The following is a 9,049-nucleotide window of genomic DNA, read 5'->3' on the forward strand; positions in this document are numbered from 1 at the left end:
AAGGCCCGGTGAAGAACTGCGAGGTTGACCGGTGGACGTGCAGCCCGCCAGCTGCGAACAGTTGGCCCGCTGCGCCGCCATCGTCCAGCACGCCCTGGCCTGAGCCGGCCTCAACGCATCACCTGTACGGTATTCTGGAACGTCAGGTAGGCCTGATAGTCGGAGGTCCTCGAGTAAGTGAGGTGCCTACAGGTGTACGGACAGTGTTTTTAAACATCAGTGCTATCTTATGGTCATGTCACAGAGTGATACTTTACCTAACGGCCCACTTGTTCTTTATTGAATTATCTTTCATTGGAATTATTTTTAAAAGAGTGTTTCAGTGGCGCCCTTCTTGGTGAAATTGTCGCTCTGTACAACCATTTAGAATAAGTGGTGTTGGCATAAACTTTAAGATAATTTTTTTTTTGAGAAAACAGTGTATTTTTTTTTATTATTATTAAAAGTGATGGGATTTTGTGTGAATTGTTTGTGTTTATGTTGCATCTTAGGTTAAGTTGTGTCTGTCTTAGTATAAGTAAGGTTCTAGGCCTCCTACAGAGACCTAACCTAAATACTTATTTTATTGCAATAAATTGAACCCAATTCTAGGGCTTATTGTCAAATTTTAAAACTACATTTGTGTTTTCTTTTCATTTTATTTAACCATTTAGTATGAATTACAGGTTAAAAACAATTATTAACATAATTTGATGCTAGCTAGCAAATAATTTTTATCAATATTGAGCTTTTTTGTAACAATTTGGACAAATAATATCCACATAGTACTGCATTTTGAGATTTCCCAACAATTGAATTTTGAAAACATATTGAATTAAAAAACAAACAATTTCACTATTAAAAAACAATAATAAATTACTTTCTAGTTTTTTTAATTACATTTATAACAGGACATTGGTTTGCAATTGGAATTTTATGACTTAGTTTCATCATCATACTTACTGACAGTTGTGCCGCTACTTGGCAAACATTTTGCTTATTTGTTTTTTGGAAATAATTTTATAGAACTGTCTGTCAATAACAATTTTATTGAGAAATATTTAGTAGTCAACTTGCTTTACAATCTTTATATATTCAAAACATATTACAACTTGACAATAACAATTAAAAGTAAACATAACCTTCAACAAACAAAAATTTAATTAAAAACACTGTTGTTTCTTTTATTATTTTGAAAGTTAATTACAGGAATAAACTAAGAATTGATGTTGTGTGATAATAACAGTTATTTGGTCTATATTTAATGAAAATATTGTACATATTCTAGAAAATAAGTTTTGGAGGCAGACGGGTACATTTTGACATAAATTTACTTAGTTAACTTCAGAACTCTTTTCAAACTTGAAATTATAGCTAAGACACAACCATGGATATCCAAACTGTTGGTTTACAATCACTGCTCCGTTATGAGTTGGTTTATGGAGTGAGTATTTGTGCTGAAGCACCAGCTGATATTGTTCTCAAAATGAAGAAGCAGCTTAGGGAGTTGATCACTGGTTTCTCTCCGGATGAAGTACTGGACGATGAGCGGAAGCCACTGGCCGAATTCCCAATTATCACCGAAAAGCTGAAGGAGCTGCAGGCAAAGATTGATTGATTGAGTGAAGTCTAGGGAACGTCATCGCCTTATGCGTGCTAGGGCTTTGTATAATCATCTTCATCACCGTCTTGAGCGTGTAGTATGCACGGAGTCTGTCGATAGGGACATCCAATCGAAGCAGAATGGGAATCTTAAAGCTTGCGGTCACTCATTGGAGAATTTTTCCTTTTCATGGTTAGCATTCAATAACATTTAGAAAAAAAATTTGGGGTTACTTGTGTCATTAGGACCTAGTAACAACCTATTTATAACAAACACATATCTTTTTATGTAGTTAAAGACTATTAATTAGTCTTTTGATTTTAAAATAACTAGGTACATTTACCAATAGATGTTTTATGTTTGTTTATGTTTAATGTTTTTTTTTGTGTGTTAATGGTACGCTGATAAGGCCCATACACACTAGCGTCTGCAACGCAGCGTTTTTATGAACGCTCAACTTAGCGTTTCATATTTTTATGTTTTTTGTTTAGGCGGTTATAGCCAACTATTTAAGATAGTTTTTTATGTTGCTCGTGACAACATTTTTTTAGGCTTTATAGTAGCCATTTATTAGAAATTCATTTAAATAGGAAACCTCATTAGGTTGACTATTTTTTTTGTTTTTCGACGGAGCGGGTAGTGACTCCTTAAATAAGCCTCTAGCAACTGTTGTTTTGTTTTTTGTCTTTGTCTTTAGAATTGGGATATCGAGTGACACTATGAGAGTCGTCAGCTCATCAGGGGTATGAATGTGGGTAACACCCAGTGAAATGGATACTGGGTGCTACTTTATGAAAGAAGTGAAAGGTGATCAATGAATGGTGAAGAATAACAGGTCGGGGTAATTGTTGTGCTTAGGGTTGTGCTGTGTAGATGTTGTTTGTGCTTCGTTACGTCCATAGAATTGTTTTGTCGTCTCGTCTTTGGAGACAGTTTTTTTTAAATTTAGACTGGTTGTGCGCTCCAGGCTCTATGGCTGAGGGCAGCCGTGTTTCTCACCCAGTTCGAAACCTCTCGTGGGTAGGGGGGTATTGTAACGAAGCATTTCGGACCAACGAGCCTTGTAGCGACATCTTGTGGTTTCTGGCGATATAACATTGTTTTTATATTTTACCCGCAGGAAATCACAGATGGCGCTGCAGGGTTATCGATGGGCCCGAATATTTTTGATTATTTTATTTTCTTCAAAATTTGGTATATTAAATTATCTGCAACATTTATTTAAAGATTTATTTTGGATTAATTTGGATCAAACAAGTCGATCGTTTGTTGTCGTTGATTCGGCAAATTTATGGTTTGGTAGATTTTATTTTGGTTGGCAACATTGTTGGTTCGTGTGTCAGACTGACAGCTGGCTGAGCTGAGAGACAGGTTATGGAAAGTGGGGACGTCGCGAGAGCGCCGGAGACTCCACTGCCGTAACTATAATGTGGGCAAATTAAAAGCCACGATTTATCGGCGACATCAAGAGCCGATGTCTCGATTTAAATAAACAACTTAACCGAGATGGTGAGTCCTCGCAATTCTTCGTGCATATTTTTGCACCAACTTGGTGATAACCTCGAGGTCCTTGTTTTCGGCAACTTCACTGAAATCCCATCGCCGAAGGTCCAGTGGGTGGGTTTAGGTTTCATCCGAGCGATGCCCAACTATCCCGGATGAACCTGTAAGTTATTTTCTTTGTTTTACACTCGTGAGTTGCCTTGCCACGCTGTCAGCTGAACCACATGCTAATCATTGCCATTCCTTGTTGCAGATGGGGTTTTTTTAAAGTTTTGAGTTTTTAATTGTTTTAACGTCTTTAAAGTTTTAACGTTTTAATTTTCGAACGTTTTGCAAGTTTTAATCTAAGAAGAAGTTTATGATTGGATCAGACTATTTCAACAAATTTTGTGAATGAAGATTCCTACTGTTTTCTTCTGCGTTTGCAAGTTATTTCAAGCTTCATTACGGCGGAGCTTGCCTTGGTTGTTTGCATTTCGAAGCTTTCCTTTGTGCGGCGCGCATGTGGATGTGCCGCGCCTCGCCTTTTGTCAACACTCCGGATAAGGCCCGGTGAAGAACTGCGAGGTTGACCGGTGGACGTGCAGCCCGCCAGCTGCGAACAGTTGGCCCGCTGCGCCGCCATCGTCCAGCACGCCCTGGCCTGAGCCGGCCTCAACGCATCACCTGTACGGTATTCTGGAACGTCAGGTAGGCCTGATAGTCGGAGGTCCTCGAGTAAGTGAGGTGCCTACAGGTGTACGGACAGTGTTTTTAAACATAGTGATATTCCATGGTTGTTACGGAGTGACAATTAACCTGACGGACCAAAGCGCGACCTGTCTCCCTCCATAGGGTTTTTTACCTGCCCATGGTTGTACTTTAATAATTATAATTGTAAAATATACATTGTACAAATTCAAGGGAGTTTTCTTTGTCTCATGCTCACCGGTCTATAACATCTAGCTGTGCCCTTCAGGTAAACACCACTTTATAAATTTCTGAAACATATCTGTATTTGCATAACACCCTTTAACCTACTTTCCTATAGGTAAGCAAAAATCTAGTGTTTCAATATACCTACTTACTCTCTTTTAATCACATGCTATACCGTTCCTTTTATATAATCCTTAATATTCAAATTAAAAGTACGCAGACGAAGTCGCGGGTACCAGCTAGTTAAATATATTTTCAAAATAATTATCAGGGGGTGATTAGTGATCGATACTGATGCCAAAAATGCAATCAGTAAAATTTTTGTCTGTCTGTCTGTCTGTATGTTCCTTATAGAAACAAAAACTACTTGACGGATTTTAATGAAACTTGGTACAATTATTCTTCATACTCCTAAGCAGGTTATAGTATACTTTTCATCACGCTACAATCAATAGGAGCAGAGTAGTGAAGGGAAATTTTGGGAAAACGGGAGAAGTTACTCCATTTTTTAAGCTTCCGTCGCGTAATGGTTAAAGTTACATAGAAATCATGTATGACAGAAATATCTTAATATATAAAAGGAGAAACTGACTGACTGACTGACATATGTATGTATATACACTGGCACAGCCTAAACGCACTTGAAATTTGGATGAAACGTAGCTTAGCTACCGTAGAGGTGCACTAAGAAAGGAATTCCCGAAATTCCCACGGGAATGGGAATTAGCGGGAAAACCCTTTTGTATAAAAATCTAAACCGCTTAAGTTAGACGCTTGAAATTTGGCATGCAGGTACCATAGTTAACTTAAAGCTTAGTAGTTGCAACAGGATATTGCAAAATTCCCACGGGAACGGGAGCAATAAGGCCGCCTATTGTACTTATGTTTTTATTCGTATGTTTATGTCCTTTGTATATATCGTTGTGCAATAAAGTATTATTGATTGATTGAATGATGTTTTCAATCTAGCATGCATGCTACGAATAAAAGCATGCTGCATACCTTAGTAAACATAAAGTTTAGTTATGGCTGTATTTTAAAAAATGGGAGTTGGCGGGTAAAAAAAAAATATAAAAAAATCTAAACTGCATAAGTTAGATGCTTGAAATTTGACATGCATATATACCTTAGTGAATGCAAAGTTAAAAATTCCGCTGGGAACGGAAAGCGAGTTAGAGGCTTGAAAGGGCTATGAACCTTTCTGGCATATCTCAGTGGCGCCACCTAGCGGATTTTTTAAAACTGCGGCGCACGATGAAACCTGTGCAAATCGATAGGGGACACTTGTCTGAACAAAAAAGCTTTAATGGACCTATGCTCTAAAGTGTCACGTTTTCAAGATATCTAGCTTGAAAGTTACGAAAAGTGTCGTATGGATAAATCGATTTTACTCTTTATCTATATACAATCGTAATATAGTGACAAAGTGATTGATTATACATGAAACATTATTTAATATACAACATATTTATCTTATTGAAAAAATGAAATTAATAAATACTTGCAACAACATTAATGGTTTTTGTCTTTGCTACATTATATAGGAAGTATATAGGTACTTAACTGTGCACTGCACACCTTATCTAAGGTTACTAATTGCAAACTGAGTTTATCAGTTTGTGTTATGTATGATATAGGCGTCATTTACTCCTTAACTTGATTTTACTTGACACAACGACAGGATCTAATGAAATATAAAATAAAGTTTACATTTTTATATACGCAATGCGTTTAGTGCGGCATCATTAGTACTCGTTAAAAAGCAGAATTCTCGAAGTTTAAGAAATCTGTGTAAGAGAAACAAAATGGTGTACTTATTAACTGCCATTTTGCTTTCTCGTTTAATTCCAGGAACTACGAAAATGGAGGTCCTTTGTTTAAAGTTGCACGAATTTCTATTATTTCGGCGGAATCAACAAGGATAGCGAATAGCCATACAATAAGTGTGAGTGAGACAACATCATGCAATAAATACGATAGGACGATTGGCAGCCGGGTGAACTTTCAGTCAGTTTGCCACTTTCATCTTCAACGTGCGCACGCGCTTTTCTCTGTTCTGAGACTCTATCCTGTTCATTCTGTTGTATCTGTTACCACTGTTGAGTTTGTTAATATTCCTCTTGAGTTTGTTAGTATTTTTGTTGACTTTGTTAGTGTTATTGTTGAATTTGTTGTTGTTGTCTTGGCAAGATGTCCAGTCATGTTGGTGCTAGGCAATGTTCTTTGTTGTGGTGTAAGCACTGTTCGTGGCCCGCGCCGAAGATCTCGACGTCCTATACAGTCTTACTTGACAACTGAAGATTATATTGCTAGGCACCCCAACATCCTGAATTATGCTCGCCACTTATTTGACGATCGAGAGCTAAGTAATCTTATTAGAACATTGCAAAAAATAAAAATCTCAGTATGCAGTGTATCTGGTATCTATATTATAGTCCCTGGTCAGTATAATACATAAAATGACAATGTATAATTCGGCTCGTTTCTCAATCGTGCTTTTCATAATCGAAATGTCATATGAAAAAAAATCGTGTATGGAAATAATATATCCTACTTTATCGAAGCTCTCATTATGTAGCGTCTTAGACGAAGTGTAATCAACGCAAAACATTTTTAACAGAAAGTCGTCAACTTATCTCTATTATAATTAGCCAGAGATAGCTCTTACGCCAAGCGTATCACTTGTGTACCAGACTTACGCTTTCAATAGATTTTATAGCCAACTATTACCACTTAATTATGTATAATAAATGATATTTGCATTTTTTTGTAACAGTAGAGAGTAATCAGTTCATATTAATGCAAGCACAACGGTAAGGCTGTTTTTTCATCTGACATGTGCTACGTTGCTAGGTTTAATATCCACCAATCAGATAATTGGGTCTGATTCTATCGGCACAATGAACCCGATTGTACGGTATGCTACGTAGCATCTAGCATGTTACTGGTGGAAACGCAGTCTAAATGTGACGTACTTACTTCATTATTGATGGAACAGTATTCTTATCGTTTCCAGCTAACTACGCAATACCGAATATGCCACATTTAAAAGAGGAAGTGAGGATTGCTTGCGCCCTAATAAATGCCTTCGGAAAACGGGTGACAGATCACCCACTCGTAAATGAAATAATCAACGATATATACCTTAAGCACGACGCCTCAAACTATCTGTGCGAGTTTGTAATACAAAACAATTTAAATCAACGCAGAGCCGCTTTCCAAGCTATAAACTCAAGTGAAGGCTTTCAACAGTTTCCCATCTTATCATATGAGGATCTGTTGATAATGTCTCTGGGGCCGCCGTATCAAGTGACGCAGGCAAGAAGTTACTATGGCGAACACCTAAAAGAAAACGGAACGTTTTTCATTGAAGTGTATGAAGATTTTGAAGTTGACTATAATTTAAATCAATACAACATAGTAGTTTGTGATCCTTGGCTGACAAGAGCTAAAATACTCTCGAGGCACCAGAGCAACAGTATTTATTTTGTATATATCTTGCTAAATAATAGTTTGAAAAACAGAAATAAACTTGTCTGTCACTATTGCAGCTGTATAGTTGGAAAACGGACACTCGGGTGCTGTGCTCATGTCATGTGCATAGTTTGGTATATGGGATGGGCTCGGCACCAAGAAATTCAACCCCCTGCTGCCTTTTTAGATCAAGTTATTATTTCTGATGAAGAAGAAGATTGATTATTCAAGAAGACTAATATTCATTATCCTAATAGGTACGAATTTGTATAAAAAAAGCCTATTTGTTATTATAAGTATATACACTGTATGTATTCAATAACAATTAGTATTGATTACATTTTTAAGCAAAATATAAATAACTATATGACTACTTTTACGATGTTTTATTTCATACTAATAAAAACACAACTAAGAAAATCGATGAATAATTGAACAATGTGTTCATGTAATATGATTGTTATGAACTAAACAGCTTAAGGTCCCGTTGCATTGAAGGCACACACCCCATTGGTGTGTCTATACGAACTAGGTATGTTCCATACACTGCTGTAAAGTAAAGTAGTCCTAAAAGCGAATTTTCACATCCCACCTGCTTTCACTGTGATTAGACATTTAAGCTGCCTTTCATTGAATAAACATAAAAACTCAAAAAGTGTGAAATTGTTAGACAATCATAGCAAATAACTTTGAGCGTGATTACCACGAGAATAAGTCATGAGCTGTACATCTCACGACTCGTTTCTGGATTTCTTTTAAGTTACACATAAAAGTAAGTTATAGATATTTATTTTATCTATTTTCTATTTATTTATTTTTCAATAAAGTAAATATGTGGTATATTAAACACTAATATTCCATGCAAAATCACTTAGTCACTATATTCCAATTGCATATAAAAGTAAAATCGATTTGTTCATACAACACTTTTCGGAACTTTCAAGCTAAATATCTTGAAAACGTGACGCTTTAGAGCATAGGTTCATTAAAGCTTTTTTGTTCAAAAAAGTGCCCCCTATCGATATGCACAGGTTTCATCGTGCGCCGCAGTTTTGAAAAATCCGCTAGGTGGCGCCACCAGGCTATGCCAGCCTCCATAGTAAAATGTTCAATGCCCTTTATAGCCCGCGGTAGTGGCAACCAAGAAACGTCGCGGCCGCGGCGGCGTTTGTGGGGCGGCGACAGCGGTGGCGAGGCGCAACGAGAAGTAACCGGAACGCGGCAGACGCGTGAGGGCAGACGTCGTTGATGGTCGTGTCAAATATTGATTTTTGCGGGCGAACTTTTCACTATTCTTGGATGGTTCAAATCTTTCGTAGGTAGTTTTCTGTTGAATTTTCCAAACGGACGTTTCACGGCGTTTTTCTGTTGTAATTTCAAAATTTTGTTTAAATTTTCGAAACTGATCGTATTTTTCTAAAATATCAAACCAAATAGAGACGTGTGTCAGGATCGAAGCAAATGGAATTCTATAGTCTCTGCTTACCCCGGTGGGAAATAGGCGTGAGTTTATGTATTTATGTATGTATCAAACCAAATCATAAACTAATAATCTAGAAATTAATAACAATTCAT

Source organism: Pectinophora gossypiella, unplaced genomic scaffold, assembly GCF_024362695.1.
Source record: "Pectinophora gossypiella unplaced genomic scaffold, ilPecGoss1.1 Pgos_46, whole genome shotgun sequence".
NCBI classification, from domain to species: Eukaryota; Metazoa; Arthropoda; class Insecta; order Lepidoptera; family Gelechiidae; genus Pectinophora; species Pectinophora gossypiella.